This window comes from Podarcis pityusensis (assembly GCF_964106645.2).
Source record: "Podarcis pityusensis genome assembly, chromosome: 2".
Taxonomy (NCBI): domain Eukaryota; kingdom Metazoa; phylum Chordata; class Lepidosauria; order Squamata; family Lacertidae; genus Podarcis; species Podarcis pityusensis.
In genome coordinates this window covers 100,452,261-100,478,553 of record NC_138029.1, presented here as the reverse complement: position 1 = coordinate 100,478,553, position 26,293 = coordinate 100,452,261, and the positions used below count along the sequence as shown (strand labels likewise).

At 44.1% G+C, this 26,293-nt stretch overlaps 1 long non-coding RNA gene across 1 annotated transcript; it reads right to left on the bottom strand.

Annotated features, from left to right (window-relative positions):
• Positions 1–476: 476 nt before the first annotated feature.
• LOC308471732 lies at positions 477–9,908 on the bottom strand. Its single transcript, XR_013983131.1, has 2 exons — positions 9,796–9,908; positions 477–875 (listed from the first exon to the last, which is right to left on the bottom strand). It is a non-coding gene; the product is annotated as an uncharacterized lncRNA (long non-coding RNA).
• Between the last annotated feature and the right edge of the window lie 16,385 nt (positions 9,909–26,293).

Genomic DNA, 26,293 nt, shown 5'->3' with positions numbered 1-26,293 from the left:
TACGATATCTGAAAGATTATTGTAAGCAATTAACATCACTAGCAGGGTTGTCTGAAGACTTGTAATGAGAAACTTTCAATCTTTTTATATTTATTTAAATTTTGAGCCATTCTGTAATGAATTTAATTAGAATTGGAAAACGTATAAATTGCAATGGTATAAAGGCTAACTTCGAAAGTCATGAGATGGGAGGGAAGGAAGTTGACAGGCTCTAAAGAGCCAGAGCGGTATAGTGGATAATTATGTTGTGAATGTACAATGGAAAATAAATAAAAATTATATATATATATAAAATCTATAGACGCTCCTAAGGCTGCTCAAAAAACAAAACACCTCCCCCCCCACAGTAGCATTTAAAACACACACACAAATTTAAAGCAATAATAAAAGCAAAGAAGCTGCAATGATTCAGCTAAAAGGCTCCAAACAGGAGGAATGTGTTGGAGGTGCATTTATTTATAAAGGAGGGCAATGAGTTGTTTTGTGTGCTGGTGGCATTTTTTTATTAGTTGCAGCAGAAGCAAAACATTGTTACAGGCTCTCTGTTCTATCACTGTGACTGCCATGCAAGATTCCTCACTGGCAAAAAAACAGCCCTGGGCTCAACTCCAGGCCCAGCTGGTCACTTGCAAGGGTCCTGAGAAGGTCAGATGCTCTACACAGCTGTGTGATTTCGTGGAAAGCAATGGTGAGTGTCAACATTCTGAGAGTGGCTCCTTTGCCAAAATGAACTCATTTCTGGCGGAGGACAATATTCCATCTTACATAAAACGTGGGTTGCTACGCAAGCTGCCAGAAGGCAAGGGAAGGTGACGTGAACTCCAGATCCTCACCTTGGACCTTAGTAATGGAGCAAGCCAAGTTCTTTTCAATACCTGGCGGGAAGAGAGAAGCGCTTAGGCCATTTAAGAATATTGGAGCACCTGAGAAAAGCCAGAAATATTATTTGGGTGTCAGCAGTATAAACTGATGATAAAGAACATCAGTTGCGTGTGGAGATAAGGATTCTAACAACGGCGTTTCACTATGCGTGCTTCATATGTTAATTGTTGGAGGGGTATGGAAGGGAAGCACAGTAACATTCACAGGTGGAAATGCAAGCCAAACTATAATATGAGCTATTTGTCCAAAGAAGGCTGATTGCCGAAGACTTGATGCTTTTGAATTATGGTGCTGGAGGAGACTCCCATGGACTGCAAGATCAAACCTATCCATTCTGAAGGAAATCAGCCCTGAGTGCTCACTGGAAGGACAGATCCTGAAGCTGAGGCTCCAATACTTTGGCCACCTCATGAGAAGAGAAGACTCCCTGGAAAAGACCCTGATGTTGGGAAAGATTGAGGGCACAAGGAGAAGGGGATGACAGAGGACGAGATGGTTGGACAGTGTTCTCGAAGCTACCAGCATGAGTTTGACCAAACTGTGGGAGGCAGTGGAAGCCAGGACTGCCTGGCGTGCTCTGGTCCATGGGGTCATGAAGAGTTGGAGACGACTAAACGACTAAACAACAAAAAATTTGTCCAAACTGCATCTGCATTGTGGTTGGAAGGAAACTGTTCCTTGAAAGCAGTACCAAAAAAGGAAATTCTCAACCTAGCCAGCTGCAGTTGCACCATGGGCCACATTCAGCCCATTACAAAGCCATCTTCCTCAGCTCAAGGCAACCTGCCCATCAACTGACATAGCCAGTCACATCATCTGATGGAAGGTACCTTCTTCTTTAAGCAATAGGACTAAGGAGCCTGTACAAAGCAACCCATCATAGAATCATAGAGTTGGGATTTTCAGCTATGCAATGGTACTCCCCCCTCCTTTGAGGTTCTCCCAACCTTCTGGGGCAGATTTGAAGAGGGCATGGGATGCACATGGAGGAAAGTTCCACTGTGTGAGTGAAATTCCTTAAGATGATGGAATGAGTTGGTTGGATACCGCCCAAGAACGATAGCAGGGACAGGGAACATGCAGCCCTCCAGATGTCTTTGCAGTAAAATTACTTTCATCCCTGACCGTTGGCCATTCTCGTTTGGGGCCAAGTCCAATAACATCTGGAGGGCCACAGGTTCCCCATCCCCGGAGTATAGTTTGTAAGCTTTTAGATAATGCACACATCTGTCTGGCAGGCATTGTCTTAGAAAATGAATTTGTGTGCGAGAAAGGAGAGTATGGTTATTTTAAGAAGGTGCTTGCTCTCTCCAGTTCTTAAAAGTACTTGTATTTATACAAACACACACAAATGATTGGGACACTTTTTTCAGTCAATTAGTCAATTATACATTGCAGCCCGAGTATTTAGATTGTGAAGTTCAAACAATGTAGTTGCCAGTTATAATATACCACTTTTGTTTTACATCTAGCAATAGAGTTTTGTATATATATGTAGAAAAGCCGCGGTGTGTGAATTATTGGTTCCTTAGGGGAAAGTTATTTTCTCTCCCCTCTGTATTTAGGAGCAGGGCACTGAATGAAGAACATGAAATGTGGAAGAGAAATATATAATATGATGAATACCTATAATAATGTACTTAGGGTGGAATTCAACATAGCACTAAGTGGGGCATGTGCAGGAGGGGATAAGTCCCAGTCACAAAATGAGACTTTCTCCCCCTCTCCTCCCTTGTGTGTCCTCTGCATGCCCCTAAATTTGTTCTGGGTTTCCCCCCAAACCTCCAGAGTAGATTTAGGGGACACGGGAGGGGGCATCTGGGGGGAGGAGAGGGGGGGAAAGTCCTGTTGCATGAGGGGACCCCATTCTGTGCACTCAACAGCTTATATGAATCCAACCCTTAAGAAGAATAAATGACCCCATGGCATGTGATATTTTGTGATATTTTTCGTTGAGGGCACTTTATCTGCTGTGTAAAAAGCAGATTTTCTTCTTTTTAACAATTAATTTCCCTCCAGATTCTGATTATTCTATCAAGCCCCAATCCACATATAACACGTACATTGGCTAATTCCTCATTTGTCAACGATTGACAGATGAATATGCAAACGAATCTCACTACAAAGCATTGGGTGAGATCCAACAATGTTGTCCTCAGAGTAGATCCATGGAAATGAAGGAACAAGTTACTTAAGTCTATCAACTTCATTGGGTTCCACTCTGACTTACATCAGTTACAATCCACTGCCTCTGAGAGAAATTGCGTGATGTGGAAGTCCTGCCTGTATAGTTTCATCTATTATGACTCAAAGAAAGCCATCATGTGATGACGGGTTTAAAATGATAAGCATGACTGTGCAAATGTGACCATAGTTAATGTCCCGTTGTTTTTGCTTTGGGGAGAGTTTGGGCACCTTTTGTGAAGGAGGGAGGGTAGCAGGAACTCTAAAATAGATTTTGAGCTAGTGGCTTAGATTGCCATATAAATAATGAAGAGATTTGAAGGTCTAAGCATTTCCAGATGTTGGAGCAGGTAATGGCTTTGAAACCCATGTTAAATAAGTGTTGGGTTTTTGACCTGCTGGAAAAATGTACTCTGGTGTGACACAAATGACACTGCTTTCAAAAATTATCCTATATTATCCTAGTCCTGGTGAGGGTAACAACCTGAGGGCAGGCAACTTGATTAGCTTCCTGCCTGGATGGCGAGTACATCCCAGCTATTGTCTGTGATTTATGCCTGGAGTCCCTGGGCGTAATCATGCATACTTTGCAGTAGGTTGGGGGACTCCCTGCACCCAGCAAGGTATGAACTGAAGGAGAAAACAAAGTTCTTCCCAGATTCCGCATTGCTAAGTGGTACCTTGCTCTGACAAAGCATCATGATTCTCAAAGCAGGAATCTGTCACAAGCTTATCTTTCTCTCTGCCACTGAGATATGGGGAGGTGAAGAAGAAGAGAAGAGTTTGGATTTGATATCCTGCTTTATCACTACCCGAAGGAGTCTCAAAGCGGCTAACATTCTCCTTTCCCTTCCTCCCCCACAACAAACACTCTGTGAGGTGAGTGGGGCTGAGAGACTTCAAAGAAGTGTGACTGGCCCAAGGTCACCCAGCAGCTGCATAAGGAGGAGCAGAGATGCGAACCTGGTTCACCAGATTACGAGTCCACCGCTCTTAACCACTACACCACACTGGCTCTCACAGGTAAAGAGGTGCAAAGCCTTCAGAACAACAGGCTGAACCCTTTTAGCTAGCATTTCCAGCCTGTGCCATTTTAACAGCCTGTTGATCTCCCTCATGTTGCAATTACTGCTAAAACATTTTTTAGCCTACCTTTAAAAAACAAAAAGTTACTAAAGGAATGGTGCAATAGATTTTTTTTTGTTATTTCTTAAAGGGGAATTGTTCCTTCCTCAACTACATTGCTATATCACAGCTACCTACAGTGGATAGGACGTAACAGACAGGACACACACACAAGCTCTCTATATATCCCTGAATTAGGAAAAATTCAGCTGCAATTCTCCATGTTGCTTGAAATGGAAAAGCAAAGATTGGGAGACATTACGACCTGCCAACCTTGAAGCAGTTCAGGCTTTCAAGCAAGGGTCATTGCAAGTCCTACACCATGGGTAGGCAAACTAAGGCCCCAGGGCCTGATCCGGCCCAATCGCCTTCTAAATCCTCCCCACAGACGGTCCGGGAATCAGCGTGTTTTTACATGAGTAGATGTGTCCTTTTATTTAAAATGCATCTCTGGTTTATTTGTGGGACATAGGAATTTGTTCATCCCCCCCCCCAAAGATAGTCTGGCCCCTACAAGGTCTGAGGGACAGTGGACCGGCCCCCTGCTGAAAAAGTTTGCTCACCCATGCCCTACACCTACCAAAGACCCTTTTATCAGAGAAAATAGGGATCAAACCTGCAGAGCCGTAGGAGGCCAGCCAGGTTTTTTTTGCCCTGGGTGAAACGTCCATTGAGGCTCCCAGTCTGCATGTGTACAGAAATGTCCATGGGGTGTCTGTTCCATACTGGGTCTTTGACCCAGGTGAAACAAAGCCTGGTTTCACCCCTGAAACCTGGCACCTTTTGTATACAAAGTAGGTGATGTACCACTTAATTCCCCAGCAACCAACTTCTATAAGCCCAGATGAGTCCTTGGTGGGGTCAGTTCTGCAAACTGCATGGCAAAATCCATTGCCAGAGTTGTTGTTGTTTAGTCGTGTCCAACTCTTCGTGACCCCATGGACCAGAGCCCGCCAGGCACTCCTGTCTTCCACTGCCTCCCGCAGTTTGGTCAAACTCATGCTGGCAGCTTCGAGAACACTGTCCAACCATCTCGTCCTCTGTCATCCCCTTCTCCTTGTGCCCTCCATCTTTCCCAACATCAGGGTCTTTTCCAGGGAGTCTTCTCTTCTCATGAGGTTGCCAAATTATTGGAGCCTCAGCTTCACGATCTGTCCTTCCAGTGAGCATTCAGGGCTGATTTCCTTCAGAATGGATAGGTTTGATGTTCTTGCAGTCCATGGGACTCTCAAGAGTCTCCTCCAGCACCATAATTCAAAAGCATCAATTCTTCGGCGATCAGCCTTCTTTATGGTCCAGCTTTCACTTCCATACATTACTACTGGGAAAGAGTTGCCAGAGTACTCTAATGCAAATGTGAAATGTCTTTGCACGGTGGGTAAAATAATAATAATAATAATAATAATAATAATAATAATAATAATAATAATTCAGTGCATCTTTAAAAAGGTTGGTTGGATTGTTCTCAGAGTACCCTTGTCTGCCACGAAGAAAAGCAAAAAGTTGTGAGTGGGTAGTCTGGTGTTCAGAGGCTCTTCCACAAGTACAAAATAATGCATGATGTGATGGATCGTCTGAAAATCAACTCTGAAAACTCAACTCCCCCATCTCACTTCTGTAATCCTTGGCCCGAGAAACAGTTTCGAACTCTTCAGCAGTTGCATTCTTCTCTCCAGCATGTGAGACCATCCCATATGACATATGTGCTATTTGCAGCGACTGTTTGTCCAAATGAGGTGGTTCGAAGTAAAAAGGCCAACAGATCTGTCTTTTGTAACACTGTGAGCAGCTTGTTAAAATTAGTCGCCCAAACTGCAGGACATCTGTGCTGTTGGGTTTCCAAAAGCACTATCAGTACTGCAGATGAAAGCAACTCCACCACCACCCAAAATGTTCTATTTCCCAGATGGGAAAAGCTGCAGAAAGGCAAGCCTTTGATTTTGGTGCTGAATAAACTGCAGTCTTTCCTTCTCCCTCCCAACGCCTTTTCTTTTCCTTCTCCTGCTTTGGTGGATAATAAGTTCTCGCTTTAGTTTTGAATCTCAAGCCAGTTATGTGGAGCACTTCTATTCTCTTAAAATTTACAAGCAAATCACCGACACACTATCCAGAGCAGCAGAAGAGATCTTCCTGTGATATGATATAATAAACATTTCCTTGAGTGATATCCAAGGCCTAGAATGGACAATAATCCCTGCTAATGTCTCTTATTGTGATGGGTAGTAATACAACACCTGTTTATCCTGTTCAACAGGTGTGTCTGTCTCAGTAGATATCCATGCATAGATGTAAACATCTGAATAGGATGGTTGTGTGTGCAAAATCCAACATGCGTAGGACTGGAAATCAGAACTGAATGTGCCTATGCAGTTTACTATATGGGCCTACATAAGCAGGATTCTATAATGATGATGATGATGATGATGATGATATATTTATTTATACCCCACCCGTCTGGCTGGGTTTCCCCAGCCACTCTGGGAGGCTCCAAACAGAACACCAATAACAATAATAAAAAAGCAACTACATCAAACATTAAAAACTTCCCTTCTAAAAGTCGGATAGTTGTTTATTTCCTTGACATCTGACGGGAGGGCGTTCCACAGGGCGGGTGCCACCACCGAGAAGGCCCTCTGCCTGGTTCTCTGTAACCTCACTTCCCGCAGTGAGGGAACCGCCAGAAGGCCCTCGGTGCCAGACCTCAGTGTCTGGGCTGAACGATGGGGGTGGAAATGCTCCTTCAGGTATCCTGGGCCAAGGCCATTTAGGGCTTTAAAGCATCCATCCTAGTCAAACAATAAACCCATCTCTGGATTCTGGTTGTAGGCTAGGTGACTTGGCAGAGGATCTGTAGGAAGACAGCAAGGCCCAGAGGATGGGAGAAAAGGTAGGTAGCCCTCAGTCAAATCCACAAATCCCAACACACACACACACACACACACACACACACACACACTTCAATTCAATCCAAATTATGCCACCCCAGTCTTCAAAAAAGCAGCAGCTGAAAGCTAAGAGGCCATCACAACAGACAAAGAGGCCAGGACCCCTCTGGTTTCTTTGTCATTTGAGCACTGTCTCTAGAAGCTGTTGTTTACTGCCTGTCTTAAAAATGATTGACCGTGGTCCTGGACATATACTCCCCTGTGTGCCACAGACACTGGTGTTCTTTAACCATACTATCCAAATGAGAGAAGGAGTATGAAAGGGATAAATGGTAGCCAAGTGGATTAATAGAGCCAGTGTGGTATAGTGGCTAGAGTGTCAGGATAGGATCCTGGGAGACTGGGTGTGACCTTGGGCCTCTCAGCCTAACCTACCTCACAGGGTAGTTGTGGAGAACCATGTGTGCCACCTCGAGCACCCATGCAATAAATAATAAACAAAATAAAAAATAAATAGCATTTTTGAGCTGTGAGCCAAAATCTGTGCTTTGTATCATAGCCCAATCACACACTCACATGGGCTCTACAAACAAAAAACGTGTCTATTAACCACTTTGATCCTGGGACTGTTCTATAGCTGAAAACATGGCTGAAATGTCAGATGTGGATCGCTTCAGCTCAAAATCACTACCTAGACATTTATCCCATTTGGGAAGTGTGTGTCCTAGTGCACTCTAGCCTTCAGAAAATACCAGTGAGAGACATTAGCCATGAATCATAGAATCATAGAATCATAGAGTTGGAAGAGACCACAAGGGCCATCGAGTCCAACCCCCTGCCAAGCAGGAAACACCATCAGAGCACTCCTGACATATGGTTGTCAAGCCTCTGCTTAAAGACCTCCAAAGAAGGAGACTCCACCACACTCCTTGGCAGCAAATTCCACTGTCGAACAGCTCTTACTGTCAGGAAGTTCTTCCTAATGTTTAGGTGGAATCTTCTTTCTTGTAGTTTGGATCCATTGCTCCGTGTCCGCTTCTCTGGAGCAGCAGAAAACAACCTTTCTCCCTCCTCTATGTGACATCCTTTTATATATTTGAACATGGCTATCATATCACCCCTTAACCTCCTCTTCTCCAGGCTAAACATGCCCAGCTCCCTTAGCTGGGAATAACAACTGCAGAGAGTGCTACCTGCTCAGATCTTGCTTGTTGGTGTCCCATGGGCTTCCCTGGTTGACCACTGTAAGGACATAATGCTGGAGTAAATGGGCTCTTCTTGTGTGACTGATAATTTCAAAGGCAAACACAGACATTCTAATGTCCTTGTTTCTACACAGGAATACAGCCAGAATGCTTCCTTTCCTTCACTCCAAAGTGTCCTTTTATCTTCCTAGCAAATCACTGTAAGGCCTGGGACAAATTATTCAGAATTTTTTTTTCTGGAATCCTATCTACAATGAAGGAATTGACTCACCATAAACACTACAGGAGGAAGTCTTGGGTTTATAGAGATCCGCCAGCTAACTGACCACACAGGGTAAACAGATAGCAACTGTAAAAGCAGTTGTAAAAGAATACACATGTTGAAAAGAGAGGCCAAACTGCATTGACCAAAAACATAGAGAGAAGACAAACCCTTCACTCCAAGTATCTCCTTGAGAGCCAGCGTGGTGTAGTGGTTAAGAGCGGTGGATTTGTAACCTGGTGAACCGGGTTCGATTCCCCGCTCCTCCACATGCAGCTGCTGGGTGACCTTGGGCTAGTCACACTTCTCTGAAGTCTGTTAGGTTTGTTGTGGGGGAGGAAGGGAAGAGGAGATTGTTAGCCGCTTTGAGACTTCTTAGGGTAGTGATAAAGTGGGATATCAAATCCAAACTACTCTTCTTCTTCTTCTTCTTCTTCTTCTTCTTCTTCTTCTTCTTCTTCTTCTTCTTCTTCTTCCTTCCTCTCACCTCTTTTAGGAACCAATTGCTGTGCGTCGTAAAAGCAGAGCACTTAAAAACCATCCGCATATTGTAGATGTGTCACTCACTATAAACACAGCAAGGGCTTTGTATTTATTGCATGTAAAGAAGGATGGAGATTGGAAATTAAGTTAATATGCCCCATATTGCTCTGTTTGGATGGCATCTGTGCTAGGCATCTGCCCTGTCCACCACTCAGAGCACCACTTGGAAGGGTTGTTTGATGGAGGGTCCTACATTCCACAAGATAGTAAGATATGAACAGGGAACCTTTGTGCTCAGGGACATCCCCTTGTCTGCTCACCCATGCAGTCCAGTCATGGCCCTCGTGGAGCAAAGGTCCCTGAATACCACGCTTTCTTTTTGGAATTTGGACCTAAATGTGAAAATTCTCTACCACACAATAAAAGTGGCATTCCTTTGCCCTTTAGCACATCAGTCTTCCCTCGTGAATAGAGCCCCGAGTTCGTTGACTTTTCCCATATGGAACAATTGATCCCTTCAGTTAATTTGCCAAGAGTAATCAGTTATTTCTGCTGGCTATAAATTTTAAACACTGCCAACCTCACCCCCCACCCCACCCCACCCCGCTTTAAAAAGAAAAAAGCAGGAGGAAGGGAAGAAAGCAAAGCAATAAAAGTGGGACAGCAATAAAGCACGCAGCTGTCAGAGCGGGGACGGCTGGTGTAGTTTAGCACCGCAGGGGGAGAAAAAGAAAGAAAGGAGCAGAACGAGCTCCGAAGCCATTTTCACCTGTCGGTTTCCCAGGCCCTGGGGTTCAGCTCTGGGAAGAAGGGACTTCTCAGTTGATTCTTCCGCTGGCATGAGGGTCATTGGGTGTAGCCTGTCCATTTTGTCCTGAGAAACCTTTGGGGTGCTAATGCAGCAGGATATACACTGAAGGAATGCCAGTAAATCAATGGAGTGAACCACACACACACACACACAGAGAGAGAGAGAGAGAGAGAGAGAGAGAGAGAGAGCGCGAGCTAGTTCAGGCAAAATACAGTTTCTTATCTCCTTGGTAGCAGCAAGTCAGCAGAATAGTATTAGGCTGGCCATTTGTCCTTCTTTGTAGAGGACAGTCGTAAGAACATATGAACATGAGAAGAGTTTGCTGGATAAAGCCAATGACCTGCCCAGTCCAATGTCCTTTTCTCAAAGTGACTGAACAGTTGTTGTTGTTGTTGTTGTTGTTAGACTTTACATACCGCCCTATATCCGGAGGTCTCTAGGTGGTTCACAGAAGAGATCAACCTCAAAACCCACAATATATATATAATCGAAATGAAAACAACCACCCAATAACATCCCCCCCCCCAGTGCTGCTCTTTCAATCCAGATTGAGGCATCCCTCTGTGGCTGCTTTATGAACAAGAAGGGGGGATTCCTTGCATCACATCCTCCCTGGCTACGCTATTACGAGCTTTTTCTGTGGAAGGAATTGTTTGTTTAGGTTGACATCCCCGCTTTTGGGGGCAGTTTTAGAATCTGCTCGAACATACATTGAACCTTATTTATTTTTTTAAATGGTAAATGGAATGGAATGTATTAACACGTCTGTAACTTGATGGTAAATGGTAAATGGAATGGAATGTATTAACACGTCTGTAACTTGATGCGCATATCCGGATGGCAAATTTGTACCCACGGGCAGGATTTGAGCACAAGAGACTTCTCCCCCACCTGTGCTTTCCAGGAACTGGCATTCAAGGGCGTTGTTGCCTCCCACCATGGAGGCAGAAAACAATCATCATGGCTAGTAGCCATGGACCACCCTCTCTTTTCAGTCCTCTGTTTGAAGGAGTTCTGTTCCAAGTTCAGTTTAAAGGTAACGAACAATAAGAGGGGCCGGCTGAGCAGGCCCCAGGGCATGCAGAAGGTTCCATTCCAGAGATCCCCAGGTAGGGAATGCACCTTGCCTGAAACCCTGGACAGCTGCTGCCAGTCTGTGCAGAACTGAGCCAGATGGACAAATGGTCTGATGGAGTATAAGGCAGCTTCCTATGTTCCGCACATATAGTAGCGACTTGCAGGGTAGCGCCAGGGTCCAGTGCATTGTTTCCATGGCTTCTCAACACTGAATGTTGCTGTCCCTTGCTGAGAGGGAGAGGGGTTGAGGTTCAGGGAGCTCAGCACATTTGTGTGTGTCTCTGTGTGTTGGCACACGCACATTTTATGAAAATCGGTGTTCTCTGTGGTGGACTTATAAAGAAGTAAAGGCTTTCTGGGAAACGGTATATAATGAGTTAAAGAAAATGTTTAAAAATACTTTTTGTTAAAAAACCAGAAGCCTTTTTATTGGGTATACAGTGGTACCTTGGGTTACAGATGCTTCAGGTTACAGATTCCGCTAACCCAGAAATAGTACCTCGGGTTAAGAACTTTGCTTCAGGATGAGAACAGAAATCGCGCAGCGGCGGCACAGCGGCAGCAGGAGGCCCCATTAGCTAAAGTGGTACCTCAGGTTAAGAACAGTTTCAGGTTAAGAATGGACCTCCAGAACGAATTAAGTTCTTAACCAGAAGTACCACTGTAGTGGGTAAAGAGATACCAAGGGAAGATAAAAGACTGTTTATGTATGCAACAACCGCGGTAAGAATTCTTTTAGCCCAAAAATGGAAAGAGCAAGAAGAACCGATGAAATAAGAGTGGCAGATGAAATTGGTGGACTTTGCAGAACTGGCAAAGCTGACAGGAAATATCTGAAACCAGCACGATCAAGTATTCCAAAAGGATTGGAGTAAATTTATACAATATCTGAAAGATTATTGTAAGCAATTAACACCACTAGCTGGGTTGTCTGATGACTTGTAATGAGAAATTTTCAATCTTTCTACATTTATTTAAATTTTGAGCCATTCTGTAATGAGTTTAATTAGAACTGGAAAACGTATAAATTGCAATAGTATAAAGGTTAATTTCGAAAGTCATGAGGTGGGAGGGAAGGAAGTTGACAGGCTCTAAAGAGCCAGGACGGTATAGTGGATAATGATGATGTGAATGTATAACATTAAATGGAAAATCAATAAAAATATATATAAGAAAGAAAGAAAGAAAGAAAGAAAGAAAGAAAGAAAGAAAGAAGAAAATCAGTGTTCTCTTTACTCCTCTTTTCTGCGGATATATATCTTCTGTTTTGGCAATGTGTATGCATCCACCATAGCTGCTTCTGGGAACCAGGGTTCAGACTATTTAAGAACATTTCAGTGTCTTGACTATTTGATTCCGACACTGCGGGTGGGGGTGGGGAAAGAGAGAGCCACCCTTTTGTTTTCTGTCGTCAGGGTTGGCGGGAGTGGGAGAAGGAGTATGAGGAGAAGTGGGAGAAAGTGAAGCGGTTTGAATAATGGGTGAAATGGCAGTGGGTTCTTCACCCCCCGGGATAAAAGCAGCATGATGGGTCTTTTCACAGCCACAGTCCAAAACATGGATTCCTCAAGTCGCAGCACCACCCGTCTGGAGTCAGTAGCACAAGGAGGCAACAAAAAGCAAATATTGAATGTGAGATTTCAATTGAACAGCAAACAACGGGCTCTTTTTCTCTTTAACAAACATTTCAGGAGACTAAAATAAAGTGAAAACTGGAATGTCATGGTTACCCTGCTGCTGTTTACCTTTGCACATTTTTTCCTCTATGAAAACCTCTCGCTTTGCTGTTATATCTAATGCCATTTAAAAAAAAAAAAACGCTTTAAAATTTCTATAGGCTTCCTGCACGTTGGAACTCCCCGCCTATTGAGACCAAGCAGGCGTCTTCACTGCACTCTTTTCGACACCTGCTAGAAACATTTCTGATTAGATAAGCCTACCCAGATGCTTAGAAAGTTTTAATTTTAATCTGTTTCCGTATTTTAACTTCTGTATGTTTTAAAGCATGGTTGCACATTTTTCTTGATTTTGTTGTTTTATCTGTTTGTAAGCCACATTGGGGTGTGTGTGTGTGTGTGTGTGTGTTGCTGGTTTTTTTTTTACAATCAAGCAGTATATAAATTTTATGAAATAAATAAATAAATAAATAAATAAATAAATAAATTATAGCAAGGATTTCTAAATTTGCATCTATGAATATATTTCATGCAAACCTTCTGCATTCTCTTGAGTTCTTTTTGGGGTATGTATGATCAATTCCCTCTCTCCTTGAGAGCCAGTGTGGTGTAGTGGTTAAGAGCGGTAGTCTCATGATCTGGGGAACCGGGTTCGCGTCTCCGCTCCTCCACATGCAGCTGCTGAGTGACCTTGGGCCAGTCACACTTCTTTGAAGTCTCTCAGCCCCACTCACCTCACAGAGTGTTTGTTGTCGGGGAGGAAGGGAGAGGAGAATGTTAGCCGCTTTGAGACTCCTTAAAGGGAGTGAAAGGCAGGATATCAAATCCAAACTCCTCTTCTTCTTCTTCCTCTTCCTATCCCCCCCACCCCCCCGGGCATAAGTGGCCACCCAATAAATCTATGCAAAAATCTGTAATATTATGGACTGTTTGAGCATCATGCAAGACTGTGGTGGAGGTGCAAGTGATTTTGCATCTGCCTTGGCAATGTCACACAGAGGTATCCTGTCTTCAGAATGCTCTTTCCGTACTCAGATCCAGCCCTGCTGGGCTGAAGCTAAAGCCAAAACATACATAAATAGTACTGAACTCCTGAGTCACACCTCGAAATCCCCCTACCAGGTCATTCTCTCTGTTCATGTGAATGCAGGCTAACATAGAGTAGCAACAGCCAGCCAGCACAGGTGCAGCTAGCAGGAAAATGTACTATAATATTTGAGCATTTGCAAGTCGACACACTCATCTCACACACTTCCAAGCACTATTCAGAGCAATTCTGTATTTTTAAAGCACACAACTTTACAACTGTGAAAGAAAAGGGGTGGGGGAGCCCAGTCCTTTTGTTTCTTCCATAGTTTTTGAAGTTAATTGCTGCAAACAGGGATTTCGCTAATCTCAGGGAAAGGGCTGGGCCGCTTTCGAGAGGAAAAACCTTGATAAAAATTATTTCGGCTTACAAAGGAACTTTTATCAACTTCTGTTTCCTCCGGTGCTGCTGATATCTGACAAGGTGGGTGGGGATCTGGAACATGAAAGGCTTATCAAAAGGAAAGACAACTTAGGTTTGGGGTTGAATCCAAAGCACACTGAGCTTAATATAAAGACGCCCATTCATTTCGAGCCGCTTTATGTTACGCAAAATGGCTCCCACTTCCCAAGGGCAAATTGGAGAAGGGCATTGTTTTAGCTTTTTCCTTATGCTATGTTCCTTCTTGTACTGTTGTACGCGTAGTTGGATAAGTTGAGCATGGATGAGCTTGTATCAAAACTAAACTTGAAAGCATTCTAGCACAACTTGCCTTACATGGCTCAGGACCGCAAAACCTCAAGGACTGCCTCTTCCCATATAAACCAACTTGGACTATGTGTTCATCTTCTGAGGCCCTTCTTTGTGTGCCTTCTACATGTGAGGTCCAGAAGGTGGCAACAGAAGAATAGGCCTTTTCTGTAGTGGCTCCCCATTTGTGGAATGCTCTCCCCAGGGAGGTTTGCCTTCATTACATATCTTTAGGTGGCAGGTGTAAATGTTCCTCTTCAAACATTAATATGTTTGTGGAAGAGGGAGTAGTTATTTTGTTGTTTCTGTTTCAGCTATTTATTTGTGCTTTTATCTCATGTTTTATCTCGTGAACTGCCCTGAGATCTTTTGATGAGGGGCGGTATAGAAATCCAAATAAATTAATAATAATAATAAAAAAATCTGAAGGCATTCTAGAATCTAGCTTAGCAACAAACACAAAGGCGTTCCAGAATACAGCCCAGCATAACTCGAAGGCATTGTAAAATGGTTTAAATCATGAGCCTCCATTACTGTAAAGATAACGAGTGGGGGAAGAGAAAGAATTATGCCCCCACTAATATCTCAAGGACCAAAAGTTCAAGGCATGAACGAAAGCTGCTGGAGGAATTTTATTTTGCTGTTCTCTCTCCCCCCCCCCCCCCCGCCCCACCCTCAAGCAGCTGATTTCAATGGAAAAATCTGGCTGCCAGTTCAGATTTTAACATATGCTGTTTGCCTGACAGGACTCAATTCATTCAATATGATCAGCTCTTCTCTTTAAAGGAGAGGAAAGGAGGTGTCAGGGCTCTGTGGCAGATCACCTGCTTTTCACACAGAAGATCCCAGATTTGATTTTGGGCAACTCCAGTTAACCGCACACCAGGACCGTGGCTCAGTCTCCGGAGAGATCAAGGACTGTGTGCTTGTGGTGGTGCATGCACTTGTGGCAATAGCGGTCAGTGCAAAAACTGCAAAACATTCTGCAAATGCAAGCTGCGCAGAGTTGCTGTTCCTGTGGTCTGGTGGGCTGCAGCAGCAAGTGCGCCCAGGACTGTTATCTGCCGAGGTCTCCTTTCCACCAAATGCAGCTGCTGCTAGTGAACCTCCTTTGGCTCTTTGAGTGCTGATCTGTATATCTGATTGCCAGCGAAAAGTGTAACTTAACTGACCTGTATGTATTTGCCTGTATGTGTTCCTGTAGCTTTTCGATGTGCAAAGACTCTGGGTGGAAAATAACAAAACCTACTGGTATGTGGAAAATAATAAAAACTGTGTGTATGTAAGTAAAATCAAACAAACAAACAAACAAACAAACAAACAAACAAACAAACAAACAAACACACCTCTGCCAGTGACCCTGGAGAGCTGTTACCAATCAGAGCAGGCAATGAGTTCAGGCAATTCCTCCCTGTGGAACACCCTCCCTTCAGATGTCAAGGAAATAAACAACTATCTGACTTTTAGAAGACATCTGAAGGCAGCCCTGTTTAGGGAAGTTTTTAATGTCTGATGTTTTATTGGGTTTTTACTATACTGAAAGCCAGCCAGATGGGCGGGGTATAAATAATAAAATTATTGCTTTTATTATTTTTATTATACTGACCTAGATTGACAAAGGGTCTCCTGATCAGGCAACTTCTCAGGTTTCCCAAAGTCTTTTTTTAAATCATTTTTATTGATTTTCCAATAAAAAACATCCAATTAAATATTTAATCATAATGCTTCAATTAAAAATAAAAAACTAAAATAAAAAGATCAAATTATAGTCCAAATTGTATTTATTAATTTATTGGGGCTCCCCATGGTCTGGATCTCTGGAGCATATCTCCACATCTTAGTTCTGCTTCTCCAGGTTTCTCAAAGTCTTTTGAGATGGCTGCTGAATTACGTGAAAGATCGTGTAGAAAGCAGAAAGCAGGTCATTAATTTACTTCTTGCTCTGAACATTTCTGTAACTTTCAGGGAGGGGGAAGTATTGTTAGTCAGTCCTCTCTTATTGCGGGGGATTCCCCCTCCCCCAAATGTGGGACACTGGTATCATGATGAAACTAGCTTAATGCATAAATGGAAGAGGAAATGATGTTTAAGGGGTGGGGCAGAAAATGGAATGATAAAATTCAGGATAATGTTTGCCCTTACTCTCTTTCCCCATTAACCTGAAAAGAATTCTGGTTAGTTAGTTATGTGGAATGCTATCCAACTGACACAGACTAGTCCCACTGAGATTAGTGGACATGACTGATTTAAGTCCACTTGTTTCAATAGGTCTTCTCTAAGTATCACCTAGTAGGACAAATAATATTATTGAAAGTTTTGAGTAGGATGAATATTATTGTTGAAAGTTTTGTACTAAATATCTCCTTCTTCTTCTTTGGCGATCACTCGTAGCTAAGGAAGATTGTCTTCCATACAACCAGTGTTGAAGCAATGATTCCTCAACATCAACTTCGTTGGACTGGTCATGTTTTGAGGATGCCTGATTATCGTCTTCCAAAGCAACTACTCTATTGTGAACTTAAAAATGGAAAGCGTAATACTAAATATAGCAGTGGTTGGCACAGAGGAATTTTTTGTTTACAAATGTGAATTGGTATACTAGATACAGCTATTCCTATAAATGTGAAATAATCATAGCTTTCAACTTACAGATTTGAAAATAAGGGACCAGCAGCCTTGAAAATAAGGGACCTGTAGCCTCACCTGTTCCAGGCACTCCAGTCTTCCTGTCCTCCTGCAGTCTGGTCAAACTCATGCTGGTAGCTTCGAGAACACTGTCCAACCAACTTTGTAACCAGAGGTTTAACTGAATAGAATCTGAATCACATGCACCACAAGGCCTATGCAGCCTCAGCTTAAGATGGCTCCCCGGCCTGGCTTTGCACTGCAAAGTTTGCAGCAGCACGTGCAACAAAATGGCGTCCAGCATTCAAAAAACCCCTCAGCTTGCATTAACTAGCCACACACACACACACACACACACACACACACACAGCCTCCCCCCCTCCCACGAGTTCTCCTTTCCTTTTCCCCCACCATGTGCCCCCGCTCCAGACAGACCTTTTCGCTGGCAAGGGTGAATTGGTCATCGATGATGTATCCATCCAATTCTGATCCGAGCACTCAGCACAGGTATGTTCAACTTCTGAGCCCCTCTGAGCCAAAGGCAGTAACCCCAGCCAGCAGCCAAACGAAGGAAGGGAGGGAGAGGAGCTGCTTCCTTTGAAATTTAAGGGACATCATTTAAGGGACATTTAAGGGACATCCATCAATCAGGGACAGCAGCGGGACATGGCGCTGGAATAAGGGACTGTCCCTTCAAATAAGGGACACTTGACAGCTATGGAAATAATTATGGGTACTTATTAAAAATAGATGATGGTTGATTGCAAAGGGGTACTTAAGCTCTGTAAGATTTTTATTTTGCAATAAAGCTTTTTTAAAAGGCTTATTCGTTTAGTACTGGTGACCACTTTGCAACCAGTGCCCATTGGCTTTCCCCCAATGTGAATATCCAGAGTGTGGAATAACAATTGGGACTGTAAGAGGGGGGCAAGGATCTAAAGCCCCTCTCCCTACACACCATGAGGCTGATCTGGCTCAGAGCCCCCTTCTCCTCCTGAGTTGGTTATTTGCTAAAGAAACAGAAGGAAATAGGAACAGTCTGCTGGATCATCTAGTGCAGCATCTTATTTTTGTAGCAGCCAAATAGATGCAACAGCTGTTTCCGTCGGCTGGCATTCAGAAGCATTACTGCCTCTGACCGTGGAGGAGAACATAACCATCAAACTTGGCCACCATTGCTTACTAATGGTTAGGTGGAAATTCAACCATACAAGGGCAAGCCATGTGACACCCATGGCTGGTAGCTAGTTTGACTCTCAAAAGCCCAGCTATTTTCAGTTTGATGGAAGGAGACTGGGGGCTTGAAGAGAACACGTATCTCTGCATCATTCCCACCCCATCATTCTTGTCTCATCTTCAAGCTGTTGCGGTTGGTGCAGGGATGCCATGATCTAAGTAAGCCCTACTTCACGCTGCTGTCATGAGATAACAAACTGAAATGATGGACTGCGATAGTAGTGATAAACAGTTTGTCTGCGAATTTACGCAATGAGTAATGCAATCTATAACCACCTCGCCGTGTGGATGGATTCAGTTTAATTCCATTGCGTGGGTCATTTCGGATGACTTTGCAAATGTATATATTATATATGTACACACACACACACACACACACACACACACACACACAGAACTTCCACCACGTGCAGTGTTAGAAAAAGCAAAAAGCTTACACATTCCAGTTGTTAAATGATGCAACATCCAGGTGGATATTTAATGGGCCATAGCAAATCTTGAATGACACGGCAGGCTCCATAAATAATTCCTTCAAACAGATAGAACAGAGCCCTTTTTATGAAGAGCTTTCTTCATGTGGCAGCCATATTTCTGCGTAGTATTTTTAGCGCTTCCCAAAGACGCGCACATGTGACTGGCTTACCGGGTTTGATTAATAAAACAAAGAGACTTAATCCAGACCACAGCAGCTCTGAACATTACACAGAGTGGCTTGTCTTAAAAAAACACATCACACGAGTCTGGCAGGATCAGACCAAAAGCGCTACCTAAAACAGCTTTCTCTTTATAACAGTGCCCAACCAGATGTCCTTCTGCAAGCTCAAATGCAGAGTATGCCATTCCCCTCTTGTTTGTCCTCAGTACCTGGCATTTCTAAGATAAATGATTTCTCTACATGGGTGTTCCAGTTATTTATTTTTCCCTTTGTTTATCACAACCATTAACACAGTGGTTTCCAAGCCATGCGATGGAACAGAGCCTCAAAAGTGGGGCATAGTGGGGAGGAGGTTGGCAGTAGCCTCAGGACTGGCCAAAGAAGATTCCAACTAAACATCAGGAAAAACTTTCTGGCAGTAAGAGCTGTTGGACAGTGGAACGGTCTCCCTCGAAAAGGCTGTGGACTCTCTTTCCTTGGAGGTTTTTAAGCAGAGGTTGGATGGTCAACTGTCATGGATGCTTGAGATGCCTGCATTGCAGGGAGTTGGACAAGATGACCTTCGGGATCCCTTACAACTCTACAATTCTTTGATTCTAAAAGGAAATATAGCTTTCAAAGGCTCCTTTTCTGTGTCCAGACTAAGATGGAGGTGCCCTCTCTTGGAACAAGAGAAAAGGTCTGCTCAGCAGCTGCACCCAACCTGTAAAATACCTTGACCTGTGGTGGCCATTTGCCCTCTTTCCCATGCCATCTTCTGCCTTAGGCAAAGACTTCTCTGTTCCAGCAAGTTTTTGTTTGCCTGGCAGACAATTTTTTTATAGGGTTAACTTTGTACAGTGGTACCTTGGGTTAAGTACTTAATTTGTTCTGGAGGTCCATTCTTAACCTGAAACTGTTCTTAACCTGAAGCGCCACTTTAGCTAATGGGGCCTCCTGCTGTTGCCGTGCCACCAGAGCACAATTCTGTTCTCATCCTGGAGCAAAGTTCTTAACCTGAAGCACTATTTCTGGGTTAGCGGAGTCTGTAACCTGAAGCGTATGTAACCTGAAGTGTATGTAACCCGAGGTACCACTGTATCTGCTGAGCTCCACTCTAATATTATTATTATTAACTGACAAATTTACAGATATTTGGTAGATTGATAGTTATTAGCTATGATACGGTTTCCCCCCCTTAGTTTAATTTTGATTTTATCTTTTGCGTTTCTTTTGTGACCTCAGCATTGCTTAAGCCAGTAGTGTGCCGCGAGATGTTGCCTGGTGTGCCGTGGGAAAAATTGAAAAATTCGAAAGAGCTAAAAAAAAATAAAATTCAAATTTTCGCCCACTAGGCGGGCGCCGGATTGTACCCTGGGTAGGGGGTGGGGTGGGGTTTTTGACCCCACCCTCGGCCAGCAGGGGCGCCGATTGGCGCTCCTCAGGGGGACACCCTCCACTTTTCTGATGTCCAGGCTGTGATTGGTCCAGACTCCAGCCTGGACCTATCACAGTAGGACATCATCTTCCGACTTCCTTCCCGCCTGAGCACAGTGTGCGCAGCAGCGGAGAGAAGAAGACGTCGCGACTCAAGTAACCAGGAGGACTGGAGAAGTTGTCATTTTATTTCTCTTCAGTCTCCACTGAATGCCTTGACTGGGTTAGGGATCCTTATAGCTCAGCATCAGTTGGTGGAAAGGACATGACTTTACAGGAGCAGGAGGAACTAACTGAACTGAGACAAAATCGTGGTTTCAAGCTAAGATTTGCTGATCTACCTTTGAACAGTTTTTGGTTGGATACTGCCAAGGAGTTCCCCCTTCTGGCAAACAAAACTATTTTGACATTGCTCCCATTTTCCACTACATATCTGTGTGAGATGAGCTTTGCAAGCATGATTGCTATAAAAACTAAATACAGAGAGAGACTGAGAGCTGTTGACGAAGAGCTACGTGTGTGTCTTTCTTCGATTCCAGCCAGAATATCAGCTTTGTGTTCAGCCAAACAGGCCCAGGTTGCGCACTGAATAAAGTATTTTATAATTTTTCATATTTCTGTTTACTTACTATTTCATAATAAAGTAATTATAAAATACTTTCTTTGTGTTTATTTGATTCCTATTCAAGAGAATTACTTTATATATAGTCAATATAGGCACAGAGTTAATTTTTTTAACATTTTCTAATGGTGGTGTGCCTCGTGATTTTTTTCATGAAACAAGTGTGCCTTTGCCCAAAAAAGGTTGAAAAACACTGGCTTAAGCATATACATCACATGAAACATGTAAGGGTGAAGACCAAAGGTGTCCGTCTGCCAGTGAGTAGGACGCAAGCAATTTAATGAGCTATACATCATCCCTTACAGATCCTCATATACCCTCAGTATTGGCTCTGGTGCTTTGGGGAAGCGAATTTGGGGAAGGCTTGGGGTCAACAGGAGCTTGAAGAGGAAGCCCCATCCCATTGTATTGGAAGTTGCCCCAACTCTTGCACTATTGCGCAGAACAGGTAATTTGTTCAGGTGCTGCTTTTATGGCTGGGTGAGAAACAGCCTCTTCTCCACAACTGTTTGGAAGCCCCCTTTCCTGCTTTGTACCCAACGTAGGCTTTGGGAAACACCCGAGCCCTAAATGCCTTTGAAAGGCACAGGGCTGGCTGCCAAATGATGATGTGCTTAGGATCCAGGTATCATTTAACTATCACACAAAATGCCTTTGTGCGCTTATCCCACTTCTTTGCTTTCCGGCTATGAAGGCATTGCAAAACTGTACACACAAAAAGTCCATCACCTCAATCCCCAACATCTCTTCTTAAAGGCCTTTGTTGAAAGACTTTCCTGCAAAGGCTTCTGGAGAGAGGGGGAAAAAAACCCCCTGAGTGTACAATATATTGACATGTTGGCTCTCTTTCATGTTGTCGTTGGCACTCGGCGAGAAAGCTGTAGGAAGCATGGCTTTCCTTTATGAAAGCGCTGTTGACTTTCCCCTTCCAAATTGTGTTTACCTATTGACTAATACTGTAATCTAGTTCCTTGCTATAGTCCTTTTACTCACTGAATTGGCCAGTTGAATCCTTTCTTGTAAAAGCCCTTATCAAAACACTGTCGTCTTATAAAATGGTGCAGGATTATCCAACACAGGGCTCAGTCAATGTTAAATCAAGGGTTCTTAACCTTTGTTAGCTTTCCTGGGCCACAGGGGCGCCAGATCCAAGGGGCCAAGCCCAGACGTGAGTTCCTTCTCCTCCTCCTCCTGCCATGGAGGGGAAGGAAGGTCAAAGTAGCTTCCTGCCGGTGGCGTTGCCAAGACGAGGTGTAGGAGAAGCTGGCAGCCATTGAAACCATGTGGCTGCCATGTTCGGCTCCTGAAATATACTCGGAGTCGAGAGTGGATTTCATGCTCTTTATTCAGCTCATAGTGGTGAGGAAGAATGGAAGTTCCCCCACAATATCTGCTTTATATACATTGTTTACACAATAGGCTGCACGTGACTGGCTAATTCCGGGATTCTCCTGTAGGCCAATCAGGTTGTGCATTCACTTCCACCTGAGCTGGATTGGGTGGCTCCTGCGGACCAATCATACTGCTGCATTGTTCTAGGACCAATCAGACTGCTGCATTTTGGATCCTATTTTTGTAGGACCAATCAGACTGCTGCATTTTGGATCCTATTCAACTCAGTACATAACAGCTCCGTTCCCAGCTCCTCCTGACATCCAGACATCATGCGTGTGACACTGGGATGTCTTGACATCATGCGAGCAACGTTACCCCTCCCCAGTCGCCCTCGCAAGCTGGTGCATCTGCCAGTCCAAATCCATGTGACCCTCATACAAATGAGGTTTTAAACATTTTTTTATTGGAACATTTCATGTGCAATAACAAGGCGGTGTATGGGAAAAAACCCCCAGAAGTTCACTGTAATGACAAATTCAGGATAAAATGGCTCCTCATAGCTCAAGTATGGAGAACCTCTGCCCTTCCAGATGTTGCTGAATTACAGCTCCCATCATCCTTAGCCATTGGCCATGCTTGCTAGGATGGAGGGAGTTGTAGTCCAGCAACATCTGGAGGGGAAAAGTTTCCCCACACTTGTGCTAGATCAGCAGCAAATATGCTGCAAAGAAGCCAACTGGTATTGGGCGGCACGGGAGTGGGGGGGTCATGGCTTTCCTCCCAACTACAGTGGTACCTCAAGTTACATACGCTTCAGGTTACAGACACTTCAGGTTACAGACGCTTCAGGTTACAGACTCTGCTAACCCAGAAATAGTACCTCGGGTTAAGAACTTTGCTTCAGGATGAGAACAGAAATCGTGCAGTGGCGGCACAGCGGCAGCAGGAGGCCCCATTAGCTAAAGTGGTGCTTCAGGTTAAGAACGGACCTCCAGAATGAATTAAGTACTTAACCAGAAGTACCACTGTAATGCTGCAAATGATTTCTATATGGGAACTCATAGCCACTGGTATTATGATGCTGGTATTTGATTGGGGGAAGGCAGACTCCTTCATAGGCACCTATGCAAGATTTCTTCCCAGTGCAAGGGCCAGCTTCCAAGGAGGAATTTCATGTCTTTTCTGTTCCCATTAATTATCTGTTCTCCTGGTGATGCTGTTTGCATTTTTTTAGAAAAATCTAAATCTGTTTGGAGCTGTTAGGAGGCATCTCTATTCGCCTCACTGAGCTACAATTCTCAGAATTGGTGGGGAGGGATGGACTGTTAAGCCACTCCGGGAATTTCAACAATAGAATTGTAGAGCAAAAAGGGACCAAAATTACATGGAGGGCACCAGGTTGGGAAAGCCTGTCCCAGAAGGTTAGAAGGGAGGTCATACTTTCATGACAGCACAGAAAGATTTGTAATAAATTCTGCATTAGGTCATGCAGCTGCACTTGGTAGGGGTGTCACACTGCGGTTCTGCTGTTAGCATTTCGCCTCGGATTTGAGTTTCTAGGAAATGTAGCTTTCAGTATCCGACGCATGCCTCTCGCTGCATGCTTGTAACGAAGAACAGCTAGGTCAGCCGTGGGGTGAGTCAAGCTTTGGCTTGGTTGACATCAGTGGGGACGGCAGGAGTAATATGTAGGCGAGATTAAGCATCCTGGGAGGTTGGGAGGATTAACAGTTTTAGGGGAGCCATAGAGCATGATCTCATTCTCACTCCTGCGGTCCAAAGATGTAGTGGAAAGTTCACTCCAATTATGACTCCTCTTGGTTCTTCTCCACACTGCACTGACTGAGTGACAGCTGCTAAGTCCCCTTTACCACCTGTTTGCACCACTTCCAGCATAATTTGCGCGTGATTTATTCAACCGCCGCTCAGTGCATTCGCCCAAAGTGCTTTACAACAACAGGCAATTCAGAGGCTTGGTTCTTTACCTCTTGGTTCTTTACCTTCCACCAGCCTTTCTCAACCTGTGGGTCCCCAGAGGTTGTTGAACTACAACTCCCATCACGCCTAGCTAGCAAGGCCAGAGCTCAGGGATGATGGGAGTTGTAGTCCAACAACCTCTGGGGACCCACAGGTTGAGAACCGCTGCCTTCCACCAAATCTGCCCTCTTCATTGTGCAAGGATGCATGGAGAGCGTTTCACCAAAACCAGAGCCCAAATACTGATTCTGATATTCAGAGAGCATATATGGTAGTTATCCAGATATCGTGCCTCTTGAAAATTAAGGTAAGGGACGCTGTGTTTAAAAGGAGACCCTTATTTCCCTCTCAGAGCTACAGCTCAGTCGGTTTCCTAAATACTTGCATGGTACTTCTGCAAATCTCAGAATTCCCTCGTCTATTGATTAGAACATAAGACAAGGCTGCTGGTTCAAGGAAAATGACTCATCTAGTCCAGCATCTTGTTTTCACAGTGGTCAACCAGAGGACCATGGGAAGCCTGCAAGCAGGACCTGAGCACAGCAGCACTCTCCACACTTTTGATTCCCAGAGGGTTGCCATGTGCCAGCAGCGTTGTCCAGGCAGAAATCTCCAGAATGTCCAGGAAAATCTGGGTGACGGCAGCCCATGTCAGCAGCGTTGTTTTTGCAGATGATCCATAAAAATAGCTCAAAAACAGCAAGTTTTGCCCAAAAAGCTCAACATCTTTGGGCAAAACTAAAAATACTGCCTCTGATGGTGGAGGCAAGTGCAGCTATGATGGCCAGTAGCCTAATCCTCCGTGAATTTCACTCATCCTCTCTTAAAACCACCCAGATTGTAGGACATACCTACCTTCTTAGGATGATGACGACGCATCTGAACGCCAGAAAGAGAAGGAATGATTATATGTAATCTCTCTTTGGGATTCAAACCCCTTTTGCTTTTTTATTTTATTTATTTAACAGGATTTATATACCCCTTAATCATCAAAACCTCTAAGCAGATTTTATATAACATGTGACACATGCACGTTCAATTCATTCGGATCTCTGTGAAAGCAGTGTGAGCTCTTTCAAGTGCGCAAGCTCATCTTAGGCTTTCTGAAAGAATGAAAGAAGAGTAAGCAGCTGTTTGTGGGACCGTACTTTTCACACGTAGGCGATACTCTTATTGACACAGGTGTGCCTGCCCTGCCTGTATTGGCACAGGGCTGCACCCGATCTCTAGTTACTTTCTCTCTCTCTCTCTTTCTACCACCAACTGTGCAGAGCTACTAGCTTAATGGTTCTGGCACAGTAGAGGTTCAGATGCACTTCATAAAATCCCCCAGCCGTGCTTGGGCATCTGGATAAAGAAATACAAAACGTCTGAGAAAAACGGACATGGAGAAAAAACCCTATGGGGGGAAACGATAATCCCGCATGACAGTCTCCGACTGATTTTATTTTATTATAGGCAACTGCATAATTATTTTTAAAAGCAATTTGCATCCTCTTCTCATATGGGGCTCACAGTGGTCTATCATTCGGGGGGAACTGGTCAGATGTACACCTGATTCGCTTCTGCCGTCATCTGCTGCTCCAGAACTATTTTATAGGCCCTGACAACTCTCTCTCTCTCTCTCTCTCTCTCTCTCTGTGTGTGTGTGTACCTGTGTGTGTCTGTCTGTCTGTCTGTCTGTCTCTCTCTCTCTCTCTCTCTGTGTTGTTAAATAAACCAATCAATGTTATTCCATGCTTGCCAGAACAAAATGAAATCTAAAGACAATTCTGCCATTTATGACCACGTGATTTCAAACTGGAGAGCATGGTTTAAGGCTCTCTCGCAAAAATCAGAGGGAATTAAAAGTGCTTAACCTTGGGAGGCTTAACCACAGAGCCTAGTACTTGCTGATCAGAAGGTCAGAGGTTCGAATCCCCGCGACAGGGTGAGCTCCCATTGCTCGGTCCCTGCTCCTGCCAACCTAGCAGTTCGAAAGCACGTCAAAGTGCAAGTAGATAAATAGGTACCGCTCCGGTGGGAAGGTAAACGGCATTTCCGTGCGCTGCTCTGGTTCG